The following is a 21558-nucleotide window of genomic DNA, read 5'->3' on the forward strand; positions in this document are numbered from 1 at the left end:
TGCGGAGCTGCAAACGGGGCTGAGTTCCACCTACTCTTCAGCACGGTCAAAAAGGGAGGGCTCGTCCAGGATATGAACCCGGGACCTCCTTTACCCAAAGCCGGAATCATACCCCTGGACCAACCTTTTTTTTGTGGCAGACGCTTGTCACTGATGGCTTCTCTCTTGAATCGTGCTATTAAAAGAAATAAAAGATCGGAGCTTTTTCAGAAAAATCAAAGCATTCCATGTAAAGAAAAAGACTGTAGTTCTTCAAAGTAAAATATCCAAATTCTAAAGTTCTAAAAGAAGCCATAGGCGACGAGCAACAAAAATCTTGTGAAAGTGTTTCTTTAAAACAGGAAAAGGTCCATTGCCGTTCATGGAGAACGATCTGCGCTTTTAGAAGACAAAATCACAACTCACTCAGAGGTCATAAAATAAAGAAATAAAAAGAAAATAAATTTTAGTCACTTCTTGGAGATAAAATGAAATATTTCTTCTGTAGCGCAAACACTATCACCGACCCATCCGAACCCGTGGTCGATGCAAACCAAAATCAAAGAAAAAAAAAAAAGAAATATGTCTCTTCAATCCATGCATTGGAGTATACTGGATGTCAATTATTCAGTGCCTTCGCGTATTCATGATGTAACATCCAAAATGAAGAAATCTATCTTATTTTCCTTCCGACGAAATTTCGATGTCATGATTGCGTTTTCAATAGTAAAAAAAGAAATACCCAATTTCACAAAAAAAGCACAGGCTCTTGACCGATCGCCGCAACTACACCGTATTGGGCGTCGTCAGTACCTTTAGTTTTTAAATTTTTTGTATTTTTATTCTTTTTTAATTATGCTATTTCTAGACCTTGTCCCAAAGCGAGGGATGTATAAAGTAAGTAGTTGTCAGCAGAGTAGTATGAACTGAAGAAATCACTTCTGGATAGTATGAAACAAACCATTACAGAATTCCAGTCGTGTCGCCACATACTACCCCTCCTTCATGTAGCATGTCGTTTCGGGGTTCTGTCGTAGCCTTCTCGGCTACCGTAGCGGCCTCGGGGCCCACGAAGTCTCCACCGTACTTCGCCCTCAACAGCAATCCTCTAGTTCAACATGCTGAGATTCATAATTTGTCGTCATGATTTCGAACGTCTACTCTACTCCCTTCTTCTGCAACACAATTTTCAGCATATTCCCAAAGTTCTTTGTATGATCTTTTTTGGGATGCGTTTTGTAATATTCTCCTCGCAAATATTCTTCGTACTCCAGTAAAGTGTCAATTACCCTCTTACGTATTACATAGTTAACATACTGTCCAAGCAGTCACGTTATGGTGTTGTTTTTCTGTGCAGCGAAGTAAACCTGTTCCGGGAAGAATAGGAGTGTTAGATTGATTTCTCTCCCATCGCTCCTTGTCAGAAAAGCTATTCGCCTTTTAGTCTCTTGCCAGAGGTCTCTGTAGCCTCGACAAACAAAGCGATGATTTGTCCATGGCATGGCATTTTAAACATGTGGATACGTCGCTCAAGCCGATGGAATATAATCTACCGTTAGTACTAATACTATTATTCTCAATCCTGTACCATGCGGATTGTGTGTCTGTTGGAAGTGTGTTATTATTTATGTTTTTCCAAATGTTTGTCCAGTTCCTACTGCGGTTGTTTACCTCAGTTTTATTGTAATTGTTGTCCTACTTCAGTCTGTTGATTATATAGCGACATTTTCTCTTGTTTTGATACTGCACTATAATTTGCATGTAGCTTAATTCTAGATAATAAAATTTAATGTGCTTCAACTTACAGTTAATAGTGCTTATATTTACTTGTGGCTGCAGGCTATCAGGTTTGAAAAATTCGAATAATTTTGTTGTTATACTGTCTGGGTCACTTTCTATGAGTTGTAGAGTCCTCTTGATAAATAAGGCAGTGGTTTTCCGCTGAATGTCAGTCAGATGAGTCCACCCTCTCCTGGTGCTAAAGTTGTTGTTTCTAAAGACACCCTAAAATGTTGCCTTGCCATATACAGGGTGAGTGACCTAACATTACCGCTGGATATATTTCGTAAACCACATCAAATACTGACGAATCGATTCCACAGACCGAACGTGAGGAGAGGGGCTGGTGTAATTGGTTAATACAAACCATAAATAAGCACGGAAGTATGTTTTTTAACACAAACCTACGTTTTTTTAAATGGAACCCCGTTAATTTTGTTAGCACATCTGAACATATAAACAAATTCGTAATCAGTGCCGTTTGTTGCAGTGTAAAATGTTAATTACATCCGGAGATATTGTAATCTAAAGTTGACGCTTGAGTACCACTCCTCCGCTGTTCGATCGTGTGTATCGGAGAGCACCGAATTACGTAGGAATCCAAAGGGAACGGTGATGGACCTTACGTACAGAAGAGACTGGAACAGCACATTACGTCCACATGCTAACACCTTTTTATTTGTCTTTTTCACTGACGCACATGTACATTACCATGAGGGGTGAGGTACACGTACATACGTGGTTTCCGTTTTCAATTACGGAGTGGAATAGAATGGGTCCCGGCATGTCAGGCCAATAGATGCTCAATGTGGTGGCCATCATTTGGTGCACACAATTGCAATCTCTGGCGTAATGAACGTCGTACACGCCGCAGTACATCTGGTGTAATGTCGCCGCAGGCTGCCACAATACGTTGTTTCATATCCTCTGGGGTTGTAGGCACATCACGGTACACATTCTCGTTTAACGTGCCCCACAGAAAGAAGTCCAGAAGTGTAAGATGAGGAGAAATGGCTGGTCAATTTATGCGTCCTCCACGTCCTATGAAACGCCCGTCGAACATCCTGTCAAGGGTCAGCCTAGTATTAATTGCGGAATGTGCAGGTGCACCATCATGCTGATACCACATACGTCGACGCGTTTCCAGTGGGACATTTTCGAGCAACGTTGGCAAATCATTCTGTAGAAACGCGATGTATGTTGCAGCTGTTTGGGCCCCTGTAATTAAGTGAGGGCCAATGAGGTGGTCGCCAATGATTCCGCACCATACATTCACAGTCCACGGTCGCTGTCGCTCTACCTGTCTGAGCCAGCGAGGATTGTCCACGGACCAGTAATGCATGTTCGGTAGATTCACTGCCCCGTGGTTTGTGAAACCCGCTTCATCGGTAAACAGGTAGAACTGCAACGCATTCTCTGATAATGCCCATTGACAGAATTGCACTCGATGATTAAAGTCATCACCATGTAATTGCTGATGTAGCAACACATGAAAGCGGTGACGATGCAGTATGCGCATGACAATACTTTGGCTCAGTCGACCGGCTCTCGCAATGTCCCGTGTACTCATGTGTGGGTTCATGGCAACAGCGGCTAACACACCAACTGCACACGCTTCTCCTGTGACGGGCCTGTTACGGACCCGTTTGCGTGCTACGACCATACCTGTTGCATACAGTTGGCGGTAGATGTTTTGCAAAGTGCGGCACGTTGGATGCTCTCTGTCCGGGTACCGTTCTGCATACACCCTGCAGGCTTCAGCTGCATTTCGTCGACACTCGCCATAGATGAGTATCATCTACGCCTTTTCAGAGTTCGAATACACCATGATCACAGTTCCTACAACACTACACTATCACAGACGTCTGGTAACACTGTGTACTGCAGTTGGTCTGCGTGCGGAGACGAATGCAGAATAAGAATAGCAGCAAGCGCTACATGCGGACACTGCGACAGCTAGACCAAACCAGAACAGTGCACTACAGCCACACTCGTAAACACGGTCGTCATCGTAAACATGTCCCTGCAGATGCTGCTCGCCGACCGTGGCCCGTGTTTGTTACAACACACAACTGAACGTCGGAGGTTTCAGGCGTCAACTTCAGGTTACAATATCTCCGGATGTAATTAACATTTTACAATGCAACAAACAGCACTGATTACGTATTTGTTTATATGTTCAGATGTGCTAACAAAACTAACGTGGTTCCATTTAAAAAAACGTAGGTTTGTGTTAAAAAACATATTTCCGTGCATTTTTTTATGGTTTGTGTTAAACAATTACACTAGCCCCTCCCCTCACGTTCGATCTGTGGAATCGGTTCGTCAGTATTTGATGTGGTTTACGAAATATATCTAGCGGTAACGTTAGGTGACTCACCCTGTATATCTGCATACAGTTGTCATAATAGATAACGCCAGTTCTTTAGGTATTGGCAAAAGCTGCCCTATGCATGACGCTTTCGACATAATGACGCAGTTGATTATTTTAATTTCTTGCTTGGCATTGAGGCCTCTCTTTCGGTGCAATATTAGAGTACCGCGAATCTTGTCCAGTACCGCCCTCCTGTTGGAGGCAACTGTGCGGAGGGGGCAGCTATATAAAGTTACACTGATATGCCTTCCAGTACGTCATCCAACCTACGCAAAAGAGATACCAAGGCGACCAAATACAGCAACATTGACAATGGACTCCCTTGAGGAACCACATTGGCAACCAAAATGTCCTTAGTGCGATGGCCATTAATAGTTATCGTAGGGGCAATACCCTTTACAATATTTGTTAGAAATTCCACATTATAGTCATTTAAGCCCATGCACGTCAATGTTTTGAAGAATCAATAAATGCTAGTCCGCCAGTTGCTGTTAAGTGAGCAAAAATGGAAACTATATCCCTCTATTCGCCGATGGTCTTGAATATCTTTCCGAGGATAGCCCGCAATCTCCCTTTATTGAACTCTGACTATAAAATTGTAGCCAGAGTAATCAAACTGATGGGTTTCAGTTTGGTTATATCCGAAGGGACAGCCTCTCCAATCAGGATTCCATTTATCAATGCAGTAAATCTGTGTCCTATTATCGGCCAGTACGTTCGATAAAACTCTGTGGGTAATCCGTCCGGGCCAGGTGATTTTTGAGAGGGCAATGACTTGTTTAAGTCCAGCACATTGTCTTCCGTAACTACTGCATTAAAATTCCTATTATCCTCTTCTGTTATCGTACACCCCAATCCAGACATGGATAAAATATCTCTCGCCGCATTTTCGTTCATCTGGTTTCCACTATAAAGTGCTTGATAAAAGCGGTGAGCCTCACTTAGAATTTCTTTTTGATTGGTCAAGAGTCTGTTGTCCCCGGAAACACTCAATAAAATTTCTGCGCCTAAATTGTTCATGTCGTATAAGGTGGTAGACTGAGGTGTTCTCCTCCATAACCGACTGGGAGTGTGATTTTATTTTTAAACCCTCCAGTTGTGACCTCTTAATACTCGTAATCTTAGCTTTGCTCCTGTTGATATGCATTAAAACTCCTTGCGTCAACGGTTGCTCATAGAGATCGCGCAACCATGCATAATGGAATTCGACGGTACGATGGATCCACCTCGCTCTCTCTTCACAATATGCTATAACAGTTGTTCGTAACTTCTTCTTTGCAACGTCCACCAGTCTCTGTTGGATCGATATTTAGGACGCTGTCTTAGAGAGACCTGCCACTTCTCTTCTGTTGCTGTGGTCAGGGCGTGCTCAAGTAACATATTCAAGTTTAATTTCCAGACAAGCCTGCCCCAGTATGTCTTCTGTTTCATCAAGACGACGCTGCGTCGTACCCCGAGGTGGTCGGAGAAGGTGGTAGGTATGAAGTTAATTCCGGCAACGGTGGCGACACACAATTTCTGCCGATCCTACTTTGCGATCTGCTACTAACATAGATATATCTGACTGTAGTGGGATACTTTAGCTCTCATGCGTCTTTCCATTTTATATTGTTTTACTAGTCCCTCAAGATCATTGGATTTATTATAGTTGGGCCGTTGGTCCTTTCCGTTCAGCACGCAGTTCCAGTCCCGACCAATCAAAACATCGATAGGATTATCTTTGAATAAAACTAGCAGGTCACGTTTATAAAACGTGCCTTACCTTCTCCTGTATTATTAACAGACGGTGCATAAATATTTATAACAGATGTATTAAAAATTTTGCTTCTAATCCCCCCCCCCCCCCCCCCCCGAGTCTAAAACAAAAAAAAGGTACCTTTGGTCTCAATTCCGTCTCTGAGGAGGATTGCCGTCCCACAGTTGTTTAGAGTGACTTTGTAGCCGGGGACATGGAGACCCCTAATAGCTACTTCTTGCAACAACGCTATGTCAGTGTCTGTCCGATATAAGAAGTCTTTGAGAACGGCGACTTTAACGTCATTTTGGATTTTGTTGATGTTTAAGGTTCGTCACATTATAAGTTTGTTCCATCAGGAAGTGCCAATAATCTAGAGTAAGGACAACATAGTTCTCTCTTTTCAGTTTTGTTCTCCGTTTTTTCCGTTTTATGATGTATCATTTAAATGATGTATTCGTTCGGAGTTGCAAGATCGAGTGGAGGACAAGAAACAGCTTTCTTCTCAGTGTCCACTTCCGTTCAACGTCGTATAGGATGTTGCATAATTATCATTCGAATTGCATTAATAGAAAATACCTTCTTGCATAGATCCGTCTGCTTTGTCATCATCTGACCGTTCTTCTTTATCGTCAGACCACAATACACCCACCTCTGAAGTACGTTGACTGAGTAAGGAAAGCCGGCCGGAGTGGCCGAGCGGTTCTAGGCGCTACAGTCAGGAACCGCGTGACCGCTACGGTCGCAGGTTCGAATCCTGCCTCGGGCATGTATGTGTGTGATGTTCTTAGGTTAGTTCGGTTTAAGTAGTTCTAGGGGACTGATGACCTTAGATGTTAAGTCCCATAGTGCTCAGAGCCATTTGAACTTTTTTTTTAGGTAAGAAAGCATCACCGCTACCCTCAGTTTGGTATGCAATCCCTTTCGTTGACAGTTGTTAAGCAATCTCCAACACTTCATGGCCCCTATCTTCAACAACATGTCAGGTGGTACTGTCCATTACCAATTTTTCTTTCTGTTTGTCCCTGTCCTGTAAAGTTTGCAGTTTCTACCGTAAAGCAGGGGCCAACATCTCAGCAGCTTGATGAGCCAATCTGCGCTTTTTAGATTCCTTCTTCCTCGCTGGGGATCCGCCTGGGGTCAAATCTGGTGATTTCTCTGCTTTGTCACTCTCTTTTCATCATATTCGGCGTGACGGACGCCATTGTTCGTCCCGACGTTTAATTGTAGTCCTCGGACAGGTTCCTGACAAGTGTCGCCTTCCTGTCGTCCGTTTTTTCCAATGTCATTACTTGTTTCCTTCTCTCCGATCCATCTCCCTGCTGATCGCGGCGTATGTCTGAGGGGGTGTCTAATTTCGCGTCAGTGGCCACTACGGACGTTGTCAAAGACTAGAATTCTACGTGTTACACATCCAAAGGGCGCTGTTCATTTTCAGTCGCTGGAGCAACCTTTTCCGGCGTCTGCCTCTCTGAATGATTTTCAGTCTCACCTGTAATTTCGCTTGCGTTCGCAGTGGGAACACTTGCATCGTCGGGCAGTACGGACTCGCTACATGTCGGCTCTGTGTTCGTAGCGGGTTCCGTCGTCGCGGCAGTCGCTTTCCCCTGCCCTGATGTTGACGGTGGTGAGGGGTTACGAACGTATGCGGAGGCAGCGTACGTCAACTTCAAGCTAACTGCCGGACCTGCAACAGCAACCTCTCCACTCAGTAACTGCGGGGCTCCCCGTTTGCTACACTCATTTCTGATGTGATCGGGGGAATTACAAAGTGAAGAAGAATGGTTAAACTTCAGAAATCCACAAAATTTTTCTACTATCTGACTGTATATTCGGGGTTATCTAGTTTCACAAAGGCAGCGTTCGAGACAAAGGATAAATTTACACCATATATGTCATTCACAGTGATCTGAACTCTCTCCATCAACCACATTTTAACTTAAAAAGATTTCGGTCTGACAAAACTCCTATCGAAAGTAAATTTGACCTTATCTTTTCTCATCATATAATTCGTGTTCATTCCATTTTCGAATTAGTACTAAACAAATCCACAATCACAAGCGAAGCGCTTTAAACTAACATCAAAGCAGCGACACAGCCGTTGTTTACTCGCAGACGCCAGCGGTGTGGCCTCATATCGCTCCCGCACCGCGGCTGACTCCCAATGTCACGACTGAGCTATGGCGTGCCGAGTACATCACAAACGTATGTTTGCAACTCATAGCGACAATAATAATTTTTTTTTCCGAGATATTGGAAAATGAATGGGGCACCCGGGATCGGTACCTCTCGAGCTGCAGTCGAATGCTCTACGACTGAGCTAAACCCCCTTTCACGATCTTTTTATTCCGATAATGTAAAGAAAAATATTACACTCAGCCTTGCTAAGGACGTCTAATCGAGCAAAATATTGGATAATCATTGTCTCTGTTAGATATTAGAGTTAAACGATATAAATAACAAAAATACTACATGCTTAGCGCCTGGAGAAAGTGCGAGTCGGCGCCTTCATCTCAATGTCAGAAAGCCAAAATTGCACTAGTAGCCCTTTTCCAGCAGGATCTATTTGTCCGTTCTCTCTAATCGTTTGGAATCGGATTAAATTGACATACTCGCCTATGGTTTTCGTAAACGAAAATCTCAGTGTGACGTCGACGTGATTTGAAGACGGAACCTTCTGATCTGGAGTCAGTCGCGCTACCGTTGCGCCACGGAGTCGTGGCTGTTTACGTCTGTATCATGACCATCGGACGTGGCTTTACTTCCGTGCCGTCGTAGCGCCGTAAGCTGTGTTTACGTTGTTTCTTATGACTTTGATTCCGCTGTTTCTCGTGTTAATTTTGAATTTTTTCTACTCGTCGTGCCTTTCTCATTAGCGGTCTTCACCGCTTATCGTTACAGTTATGGCTATATTGGTTCCTTGTAAGAATACATTGTTTTGTGTTTGACAAGGCTTCGCGTCGTGTGCAACCCAGCTCCATGGAAATTCATGATTGGATTGTTGATATCACTGGGATAACTTCAGACCAGGTCTACACAGCGTACTATGATACGGCGGATTACTGCTTCTTTATCATCTCTCCCAATCCATTACAACTTGCAGAAACAGGAGGAAAGGCGGAATTCCATCATCGAGACCAGTCGGTGACTACAGTGATAATCACAAATGCCGGTGTGGAGTATAAATAGGTTCGGGTTTTCAATTTGCCACACGAAGTTGATAACTACCTGTTGAAAGATGTTCTTGTAAAATACGGTGATATTCGGAAAATCAGAATAGAAAAATGGTAGAGTCAACACATTGCAATGCTATAGTGCGCTTCGTTCTGCTGATATGAGTATTAATGTTAATATACCCTCGACTATCGTGGTCTGTGGATATAAAGCACATGTCGGTTATAGAGGGCAAGTAGAAACTTGATATGTTTGTAGCGAGAGCGGACACTTACGCAGTGGTTGTCCTCGGCGAGTTTTCGTGCTTAAAAACACCTTACAAAAACGCCGGAGGTTGACACTAGCCGATATTATGACCCAACATCAGAATTTGGGGGAGACAACATTGCAACCCAGTACATCAGAGGCAGTTGAACCTCATCTTAGCAAAGAGTCTTTCCCGCCTTTAGCGCAAAAGAGCGAGAAGCTTCCACTTACTGTCAGCACAACATTATCGGTCGGTAACAAACGACGCCGCACCTGTGACGATAATGGAACTGATGAACAGTTGTCGACCAACGACCAGATCACCGCAACGGACGCGAATCCTCCCTCGCAGGAAACCCTTGCTGTGGACAGCATAGATGAGGGCTCCGACGCCGCTGCTTCCACGGCGGCATCGGTAAACAACAGTGCCGACCAGTGTTTACCGCTGACTGTTGTGACGCCGCCGGCCGGCACGCCACAACACGACTTGGACGCACAACAAGAGGACGACCAACCGATGTCGGCTCTACAGACACACGACGAGGAAGTTGGTCTGGAGACTGTTGTAGACACCAACCTGCCCCTCAACGAACACAACCAACCTGAGAAGCCGGAAGACAGTTCACTAACAGACTGTGTGGATACAAACAAAAACACCTTGCCTTCCGAAGCCGCGATTTCGAACGCGTTAGCTGCAGTGGAGGAAGCCGACACACCGACTGCCGATTTCAGTCATGATGCGCCCACCCCGCCTTCTGCCATGGAACTCCCGGCTTGTGGGCGACGGAAGACTAAACCCAAACCAAATGTCTACGCAGCCCGAAGGAAGACTCCGAATAAAGGAGCCGCGGAATCTGGACGCGAACCTGGCACTGTAACTTCGCAGTCTGACTTTGCGATGGACTGGGCCGCTAATGCAGTGCAGCATTCTCCTTCCTCCGATGGGCACTACCCAGGCATATAAATTTGTCTCTTAATATTAACAAGATCACATCAGCTTTGAAACCAGCGATGTTGCGACAGTTTATCTACGACTCTGAAGCCGATGTCGTACTCTTACAGGAAGTGTCTATACTAAGCCTCGCCGTTCCTGGTTTTCATACGATAGCTAATACCACGTAAGACATGGGCACAGGCACAGCCATTTTATTGCGCGAAGGCGTCCCTGTTCGAAGCATTGAAATACTCGAGTGTGGTAGAGGTATTGCATGTCAAATTTTTGACGTCACCATAGTGAACATCTACGCTCCATCTAGTTCGACTCACAAATCTGAAAGAGCCAAATTTTATAAAAAAAACATATATTTGTTGCGACGGAACCCATCGCAACTAATACTTATTGGAGACGTCCATTGTGTCCTCAGTAGAAAAGATCAGTCTCCGAATTTCAATTACTGTCGAGAATTGCACGATTTAGTGAGTCATCTGCGAGTGAAGGATGCATGGGAACTAAAGCATCCCACTAAGGTCAAATTTACATACTTGACTTCGACGGCATGCAGCCGCCTTGATCGGATGTACGTTACGGACAATTTCTGCCACCGTGTTCTAGACACAGATGTCATTCCAGCAAGTTTTTCAGACCATTGCGTTCTTTCAGTAACGATCTGTTCAGACAAACAACGGACTCGACGATTCCAGAATCAATGGAGCTTCAATGTTTCTGTCCTGACGGATACATACAAACAAGATGTTATTCATACAACGTGGACGGACTGTCCCAAGCGACGTTGTAAGTACGCTACCAATATCGCCTGGTGGAATCAGGTAGTCAACCGGAGGATGAGACAAACTCTGAAAAACTATGGCTGGCAACGAGTCCAGGATACCAGTGGTATTGCGGAAGTTGTATGCAAAAGTAACCGTAACGAATACGAACTTCGAAGGAATCAAGAAAATCAAAGCCAAACTACTAGTCATAAATCGTACACAACTTCCAGGGCTGCAGACCAAAGCTAAAACCAAATCACTCAAAGAAGACGAAGTCACGTCCCTGTACCATCTTATAAAGCACCGTGCGAATCGCCATAAAATGTTTATTGAACAACTTGAGACCGATGATAGGGTCCCCCTCACTCATCAGAGGGATATCCTTCGGGCAATTCACGAATATTTTACTCAACTGTACTCGCAATGTGCTACCCGTGGGAGTGCTGCCACTGAGATTTTCTGTACTCCCCCTTCAGTAGTCGCGCACGCCGATAACTGTGCGATCTTGAGAGATTTTGATGCATATGAAGTCCTGGACCTGATCACTGGTTCCGCGTCACACAAACACCGTGGCCCTGATGGGCTGCCAAAAGAATTCTATGTGCGCTTCTGGCCTCTCATTGGACAAGCCTTTAGAGCAGTCCTCAACGAGGTGATGAGAGGGACTAACTTGCCGGCAGGCCTCAAGGAAGGCAGAATTGTCTTGGTTCCCAAACATAAACGCCGAAAGAAGCTTGATCATTATCGTCCGATAACTTTACTGAACTTCGATTATAAAACTTTTGCCAGAGCACTAAATAGCAGACTGACGACGGTGGCGAAAAAGGTGGTCAAAAATCATCGATCCTGTCTCCCTGGTCAGTCCATTACGACACCCATCTCGGAATTTAGACACATTATATCAATAGCATCGGTCACTAACGTGAACTGTGCACTCCTATTTGTCGACTTTTGTAAAGCGTTCGATCGCGTGCGTCGTGACTACCTCATACACTTCCTGCAGCACTGTGGACTGAACGACAGCGTCATTGCTGTCGTACGACACTTGATACTGGAGTCAGAACGAAGGTTAGCGTCAATGAACAGCTCTCGCAGCCTATCGACATTCAAAGAGTGGTGCCTCAGGGGAGCCCCCCTCTCCATGCTATTGTTCGTACTGGCGCTTGAACCACTACTACGATCCACCGACGATGAACTGACCGGCCTGACCACGGCCGGTACTTCTTTTGGTTCGCGCTTACGCCGATGATGTCGGGGTTTTAATACGGGCCGAAGAGGAAATACCCATCCATAAATCCGCCATTGACGACTACTGCCGCGCCTCTGGAGCACAAATTAACGCCGATAAATGCAGATTCGTCAACATCCGTGGACTGGAGAACGTAACTGTCCCGTGGGCACAAACTGCGGAAAACCACAAAACCTTAGGTATGATTGTCGATAGATGTCCACTGAGAATGTTCGCCGAAAATTGGCGGCGTATCACCGATAACTTGCAACGAGCCATTCGCGAAAACAACAGACGGTCTATCAACCTGCTTCAACGTGTTCGTCTCCTCGACACTTACATTTTCAGTAATGCCTACTACATGGCCCAACTTTTTCCAATTACAAAGTTACAGGCGAAACGACTTACGAAAATCTCCAACCGTTTTGTCTGGAAAGGGAATGTATTTAAACCGAAATACACCACACTGACCCTGTCGAGGAAAGCTGGAGGACTCAACTTACGCGACATCGACAGAAAGTGTACGGCCTTGTACATCAAGCGCATTACCACGTTGTTGAGGAAGGAACCATTGAGTGTAACTCCCCCCCTCCCCCCCCCCCCCCCCCCCTGCGGGTTCGGGGGTAAGAATAGGCCCGCGGTATTCCTGCCTGTCGTAAGAGGCGACTAAGAAGTCTCAACTGTTTCGGCCTTTAATGTGATGGTCCCCATTAGTGTTTGACCTCCACTCTTCCAAATTCAACAGAAGTACGAGCCTTTTGGGGGGAAGGACACCTGACGTGGTGCACGATCAGTCCTCTGTGCACTAAAACCTTGGCACTCTCCATCGTCTTGGCATCGTGACTGCACCCTCTATCCCTCATTTTGGGCATGCACACCTGATGGGTTCCGTAAGTTACACCCTTAGTGCGTCACCATCTGCACGCACGATAACTATGGACTTACCATGGCACCCAAAATCCAGCACAGCAGCCAGCCCGTTGTGGTGGGGTTGTCATATACCCTCTTGGTTGTATCCCCCTGACAACACAGGGATCGTACTGCCGCTGCCTGAGCTGACACCTCCCCACGTAAGCCAAGGAGTAGATCCCCGTCTCTCTAGGGCATCGGGACTCCCGACAACGGCCATCCTGCCAGGTGGCCTTTGCTGCGGCTGGGTGGCGCCTGTGGGGAGAGCCCTTGGTCGGAGTGGGTGGCATCGGGGCGGATTCCCCGCAATGAACCGGGTGAAGTCTCAATCCGGTGGTCGCACGACCTAATCACGGTAAGGTAGAATTTAACGCTGTGACATATAACCCCGAATCGTTCGCTTCCCTAGCCACGCCATGGGAGGGACGTAGGGCTCCAGACATACAGGAGCTGTATTCACTGCAATACCTTTTGTGCAGCAGAACCGATGGGGATTCGTTTTTGGGGACAAAGCGTCTCTTCTTTGTGAACAATCTTGAACATAAGTTTGGGGAAGTGGCGTCTCTTTCCAAAATCAGGAGCGGGGCCGCCCCAATACAAGCAAAAATGGTTTAAATAGCTCTGAGCACTATGCGACTAAACTTCTGAGGTCATCAGTCCACTAGAACTTAGAACTAATTAAACCTAAATAACCTAAGGACATCACACACATCCATGCCCGAGGCAGGATTCGAACCTGCGACCATAGCCCAATACAAGCAGCTATGTCTGCACAGTCACGGGCATTACTCGCCTATGAGAAGCTCGGTGACATCCCCGTTAACGTCACTCCCCATAAGTTCTTAAATTTGGTTCAGGGGATTATCTTTCATAAAGATCTTCTGCTACAGTCTGATGATGAGCTACGGGAGAACCTGGAACAACAAGGTGTACACTTTGTCCGTCGTGTCTTTACGGGGCCTAGGGATAATAGGATCGCTACCGGTACCTTCATCCTGGCCTTTGAGAGCGACTGCCTGCCTGAGAAGGTCTACCGGTGCGATGTCAAGCCCTATGTCCCGCCCTCTATGCGATGCTTCCAGTGCTGGAAATTCGGACACATGTCCTCCAAATGCACTGCCATCCCCACGTGTCGAGATTGTGACCGACATCCGCATCCCAATGCTCCATGTGCTCCGCCTCCCACCTGCGTTAGCTGTGGGGAGCATCATTCTCCCTGCTCGCCAGACTGTGCAGTCTACCAACGAGAGCGGAAGATACAAGAAATTAAGACCCTGGACCGTTTAACTTAACAAGAGGCAAAGAAGAAGCTAGAATGACTCAACCCCACACCTATGTTTAGGAGTTATGCTACCGTCACACTACTGCCACCAGTTCCTGCAAAGACTCCCTTCTCAGTTGGCCCACAGATCAATCAAGTTACGCCTGCCTCACCGCTGGTAAGGGACTCTCCCTTCCCCTACTCACGAAACACCCAGTTTGGGAGCAGTGCGCCCCGAACAACTGGAGATGTCAGTCCCCACCTCTCAGCCAGAAAAGCGACAGCCTTCTCCGGCCTCACTCGTTCGGAAGGGTGGGGGAATCCCTTCCAAGGACTTTACCAGTGTCTTACAAGACACTAGCCAGTGGCTGAAGAAGCCACCAGTTGCTGGTCGAAGGACTTCACGCTCTTCCTCTGCTCCTGACAATACGTCAGGAGAGCCCTCCCAGCATGCGAACCCTCCTCCCAAAGACGAGAGAGAAGAGGAAGCTCTCTAAGAAGAATAAGGACCCAGTGGTTCGCCGTGTCACCGCTTCCTGTCAGCTCAGCCTCTGAGTATGAGGTCGAGCTCTTTGCGTCCTCTGATGACCTGGATCTCGCAGTCTCCTCAGAAACGATGGAAGTTGCGACGTCAGTCACTCAGTTGGTGGCAGCATGTGACCCTGCGAAGTAATTCGCCTTTTCAGTGCCTTCATGCCCCTACAGGACACGCTTTGTACAATCCTCCAGTGGAATTGTGGCGGTTATTTTAGCCATTTACCTGAGCTATGTCAGCTTCTAAGCACGACACCTGCTTTCTGCATTGCCCTCTAGGAAACCTGGTTTCTGGCAATGCGGACCCCTGACCTTCGTGGGTACAGGGGCTGTTACTATAACCGTAGCACTTACAATAAGCACTTACAATAGTGTGTCAAGTGGAGCCTGCATGTATGTCCTTACCTCTGTATATAGTGCTCCTGTGCCCCTTCAACCATCATTGGAAGCTGTGGCTGTCAGAGTAAGGACTACCCAGGACATCACAATCTGCAGTGTCTATCTCCCTCCAGGTGGTACAGTCTCCCCTGACAGAGTTGGCTGCACTTGTCACCCAACTCCCCACGTCTTTTCTTCTCCTGGGGGATTTTAACGCCCACAATACCCTGTGGGGTGGAACGAAGGTTACTGGCCGAGGCAGAGATGTCGGGAACCTCATCTCCCAACTCTACCTCGACCTCTGCCTCTTAAACACTGGCGCCGCCACACATTTCAGTGTGGCGCCTGGCACGTTCTCGGCCAAAGATCTGTCGTTGTGCAACCCAGGGCTTGTGTCATTGGTCCACTGGAGATTCCATGACGACTTGACTGGTAGTGACCATTTCCCTATCTTCCTTTCACTACCCCAGCGTCGCTCCCATGAACGCTTGCCCAGATGGGTATTTAGCAAGGCAAACTGGGAAGTGTTCTCCTCTGCTGCCCCACGGTACCATCGACGTGGCGGTTGAGACACTGACTGCAGCGATTGTTTCTGCTGCGGACCGTACCATTCCTCGTTCGTTAGGGTGCCCCCGGCGAAAGTCAGTGCCTTTGTGGTCGCCGGAGGTCGCTGCAGCCATTTGAGAGCGTCGGCGAGCTCTTCAGTGACATCAGCGGCACTCGTCTTTGGAGACCCTCATTTTATTCAAACGTCTCCGTGCTCAGGCCCGGCGGCTCATCAAAAGGCGGAAAGGGGAGTGCTGGGAGAGGTACGTTTCCACCATTGGTTCCCGTACTTCACCCTCCCAGATGTGGATGAAAATTCGGCGCATCTTTGGATTTCAGCACTCCACAGGTGTCCCAGGGCTTTCCATCAACGGGGCGCTATGCACCGATGCCAGTGCAATCGCCGAGCATTTCGCTCAGCACTATGTTCGGGCCTCAGTGTCGGGGAATTACCCGCCCGCGTTTCGTGCGCTAAAACGCCGGGAGGAAGGCATACGACTTTCTTTTGCTTCTCGCCACCCTGAGGCGTATAACGCCTCGTTTAGTTCGTGGGAACTCCAAAGCGCCCTGGCACGGTGCACCGATACAGCATCTGGGCCAGATGGCATCCACAATCAGATGCTCAAACACCTGTCCGCGGACTGTCAGCGGTGTGTTCTTGCCATCTTCAACCGCATATGGGGCGATGGTGTCTTTCCGTCGTAGTGGCGAGACAGCACCATCGTTCCGGTGCTGAAGCCTGGTAAGGACCCGCTTAATGTGGATAGCTATCGGCCCATCAGCTTAACAAACGCTCTGTGCAAGCTACTGGAACATATGGTGAGTCGACGGGTGTGTTGGCTGCTCGAGTCTCGGAGTCTCCTGGTTCCGTGCCAGAGCGGCTTCCGTCAGGGCCGTTCCACCACCGATACTTTGGCCTTCCTTGAGTGTGCAATCCGCACTGCTTTTTCCAGGCGCGAACACCTCGTCTCCGTCTGTTTCGACCTCTCCAGAGCATATGACACGATGTGGCGGCACCATATTATCGCCACGTTGCACAGGTGGGGTCTCCGCGGCTCTCCCCATTTTTATTCAGAATCTTTTATCTGTTCGGACATACCGCGTTTTACTTGACACATAGCTCACTTCATGTCTAGGAAAACGGCGTATCAGAGGGCTCTGTATTGAACGTGCCACTTTTCCTTGTGGCCATTAATGCCCTTGCAGCAGCAGTAGGATCGTCTGTTCCACTCACGTTATATGCTGGCGATTTCTGTATCTTTTTCAGATACTCCACCATTAGTGTTGTAAAACGCAGGGAGCTATACGCAAGGTGCAGGCGTGGGCCCTCGCCCATGGGTTTCACTTTTCTCCTGCGAAGCCTTGATACGCACTTTTGTCGGCGTCGAACTGTCCATCCCCACCCTGTGCTCCATCTTCAGGATGCCATGCTCGGGGTTGTTGACACTTACCGTTTTCTGGGATTTGCTGTTCGATGCCCGGCTTACGTGGCTTCCACATATTGGTCAGCTCAAGCATCACTGCTGGCAGCATCTGAATACCCTCTGCTGCGTCGGCAACACAACTTGGGGGGGGGGGGGGGGGGTTGCAGATCGTAATACGCTGCTGCGGCTCTACAATGCCCTCGTGCTGTCCCTACTCGATTATGGGTGTCGCGTACGGCTCAGCGCCGCCGTCAGCGTTGCAACTGCTGGACTCCGTTCACCACTGTGGGGTTAGACAGGCGACAGGAGCATTCCGCATCAGCCCTGTTAATAACCTACTTGCTGAGGCTGGGGTTCCTCCACTTCGCGTCCGGCGTCGACAACTCTTAGCTAACTATGCTGCACACGTCTGTTGTTCGCCCCGTCACCCTCACTATCGTCTCCTTTTCGCTAATGCGGCAGTCCATATCCCACACAGGCGGCCGCGATCAGGCCATACAATTGGGATCCGTGTTTGGTCACTCCCTAGTGAAATCGAGTCTTTGCCTCCTCCATCTGCTTTCCAGGTCCACCCACATACACTACCTTGGTGTATTCGTGGCCGCAGCTTCGGCTGGAACTCTCAAGATGGCAAAAATATTCAGTTCCTCCTACAGTCTTGCGCCGCCAATTTCTTGCTCTCCTACACGCATCCGGTGACTCGGAGGTTATGTATACCGATGGCTCGATGGTTGATGGCCATGTGTCTTATGCTTATGCGGACTATGTAGACCAGCGCTCCTTGACGGAAGGCTGCAGTGTTTACACCGCAGAGCTAACAGCCATTTTTCGTGCCCTTGAGCGTATTCGTACCAGCACTGGAGAGTCATCCGTCATTTGCAGTGACAGTGCTACCCACGACATCCCATTGTTGTTGCCATCCAGAAGTCCGTTCACGCTCTTGAACAGCGTGGTGTTCATATGGACCCCGGGACTTTTTGGGATAGCGGGAAACGAACCCGCCGACAAGTTAGCCAAGGAGGCTACCCGCAAACTGACTCTGGAGATCGGTCTTCCGGGAACTGATATCCGATCGGTGTTGCGCCGTCGGGTCTTAGGGATGTGGAGAGACGAGACGAATGGCGCACTCTGTCTGCACCCAACAAGCTGCGGCGAGTAAGAGAGACCACGACTGTGTGGGGTTCCTCCATGCGGGCCTCTCACAGGGATTCTGTTGTTCTCTGTAGGCTCCGCATTGGTCACTCTTGGCTGACGCATGGTCATCTGCTGCGTCGAGAGTACCCTCCTAATTGTTGCTGTGGTACAAACATGACGGTGGCCCATATATTGTTTAGATGCTGCCTTTCTTTAAATGCTCCAAGAGTAGAGGCGATAGAGACATCCTTGAAGAAGTCGTTCAAGAAGGCCGGTCCGTTCAGAACAGTAGTAGATGGCAAAATCGTCCACAAAGAGGGAGCCCGAGACATCAGGAAGGAGGCAATCCATAATTGGATTTATGGCGATGGCAAACAGTACAACACCTAGCACGAAGCTCTGGGGTACGCAGTTCTCTTGGGAGAAAGTACGGGAGAGAGTAGTTTTCACCCGCACTTTAAATGTGTGCTCTGCCATAAATTCACGAATAAAAAGGGGTAGCCGACCTCGAAAGCCGCAAGAGAGCAGTGTGCAGAGGATTCCTGTCCTCCAACAGATATCGTATGCTCTCTGCGGATCAAATATATTGATACCGTTTCTAGTTTCCTGAGAAAATTGTTCGTGATATAAGTGGAGAGGGCAACAAGAAGGTCAACGGCAGCACGATGCTTTAGGTACCCGCATTGGGCAGGTGTTAATAGGCTTTGGGACACCAGCCAACAGGTTAAACGGCAATTCACCATACGCTCCAAAACCTTACACACACTGCTCAAGAGAGAAATAGGGTGATAGCTAGAGGGGGGATGTTCGTCCTTTCCAGGTTTCGGAACAGGAACGACGATAGCTTCCCGCCATCTTCTGGGAAAAGTACTGTGGATCCAAATTCGATTATAAAGGCAAAGGAGGTAACGCAGACTACGGTGTGACAAATGAAGCAACATTTGGACGTGGACACCATCCGGGCCTGGGGCGGAAGAGCGAGAAGAAGAGAGTGTATTTCGGAGTTCCCACATGGAGAAAACAGTATTATAGATTTCGCGATTGCGAGAGAAGAAAGCAAGTGGTCGCACTTCCGCTCCACGTTTCTTCGGGAGAAAGGCTGGTGGGTAATTTGAAGAGCTCGAAATTTCAGCAAAGTGTTGACCCAATGAGTTAGAAACTGCGATGGGGTCCACTAAGGTATCATGCGCGACAGTGAGCAAAGAGATCGGGGAGAAACGAGGCGCGCCAGATAACCGTCGAATGAGACTCCAAACTTCTGAGGAGGGAGTGAAGGTGTTAAAGGAGCTAGTAAAGAAGTCTGAGCTTGCCTTCTTGCTATCACGGATGACGCGACGGCATCGCGCACGGAACTGCTTATAGCGGAAACAGTTGGCCAAAGTAGGAGAGTGGCGGAAAACGCGAAGAGCACGCCGCCGCTCACGTATTGCGTCACGGCACGCCTCGTTCCACCAAGGAACTGGGGTGCGCCAGGGCAAATCGGAGGTGCGAGGTATTGAACGTTCCGCAGCTGTAAGAATGACTTCTGTAACATGAGCAGCCTGATCATCGACAGTAGGAAAGTGACGGTCATCGAATTTCGCGAGAGATGAAAAAAGTGTCCAATCGGTTTGGGAAAACTTCAAGTGTCTCGGGCGCGCAGATGGCAGTCGTGGCTGCAGTCAAAGGAACCATGGAAAATGGTCATTCGAGTGCGTATCAGCAAGAGCGAACCATTCAAAGCGCCAAGCTAGCTGAATAGTACCAACCGAAAGGTCCAAATGAGAGACATTCGTCGTGGAAGCAGACAAAAATGTAGGTTGCCCAGTGTTGAGGCAAACAAGATCCACTTGGTGAAAGACGTCAACCAATAGGGAGCCTTGCAGACAAGGACACGGAGATCCCCGAAGCGAGTGGTGGGCATTGAAGTCCCCAACCAGCAAATAGAGGGGGGGGGGGGGGGGGGCGGGAGCTGACCATGGAAATCAAGGAGATCAGCTCTTGCCATTGGTGTGGACGATGTAGTGTATACAGTACAAAGTGTGGGGTATCCAGCAAGGGAAAGACGGACAGCAACAGCTTGGAAGGAAGTATTTAAGGGGATTGGGTGATGCTGGATAGTATCATGGAGAAGAATCACGAGTCCTCCATGTGCTGGAGTGCCATCAACAGAGGGGAAATCAAACCGCACTGAATGAAAATAAGGGGAAAAAAGCAATCGTGGGGATGCAGCTTTGTTTCCTGAAGATTGAAGATGACTGGCGAGTAGGATCGTAATAGGATCGACAATTCATCCCGATTGGCTCTAATGCTGCGGATATTCCAATGTATAATTGACATTGGGGGGACAGCAACGGGAAGAATCTAACCACGGTTGCTCTCAACCACTGCTGAGAGCCGGTGGCTGACAGCGTGGAATGGCATTCAGCCTAAGACAGATCTTGACCCATAGGTTGTTAGGGGACAGCTCCTGCCACCAGCGACCGGCTGGTAGATCGGCCGCGAGAAGTGCGCCTTGGCGACTCGGAAGACAGTCGAGGGCGGTTACCACCAGGTGGCGCTGTAGATGAGACACGCCGTGGCTGAGGAGGACAGGAACTTGGTTTCTTATGAGCCTTCTTGGAAACAGCCGTGCGTGTGCGGCAACAGATTTAATTGTATTCTTCTTCTTGTCGGCGGCGGTCGTTGACATTTCAACATCTTCAATAGTCTTATATACTGTCTGTGCGGCAACAGATTTAATTGTATTCTTCTTCTTGTCGGCGGCGGTCGTTGACATTTCAACATCTTCAATAGTCTTATATACTGTCTGTTTTGAACGGCGTCTCCATCGCCTTCTATACAACATGTTGGCAGCGTCCAATGCAGTTGCGTGTGTGGCAGCAGCAGCGCGAATGGCGATGGTGTTCTTCGCAAGTAGGCTCTTGTTTGGTAGTCCGGATGTCTGATTTTGGGGCTCGTGGTTTAGCGGAAGCCGTAGAGTGAGCAGGTGATACTGGGGAGGTTGAATGGGCGGTTTTTACCCTGGCCGATCGCTGATCTGACGACCGTGGCACTAAAGGTGAGGTAGCAAGTCTGCATGGCTGCCTCCTTAGTAGGCCGAGGAGATGCAAGAACAGTGCTATATTTACCTGCCAGAGGCACAGTGGGCTTTCGACTGGCGAATAA

This window comes from Schistocerca serialis, chromosome 4 (assembly GCF_023864345.2).
Source record: "Schistocerca serialis cubense isolate TAMUIC-IGC-003099 chromosome 4, iqSchSeri2.2, whole genome shotgun sequence".
Taxonomy (NCBI): Eukaryota; Metazoa; Arthropoda; class Insecta; order Orthoptera; family Acrididae; genus Schistocerca; species Schistocerca serialis.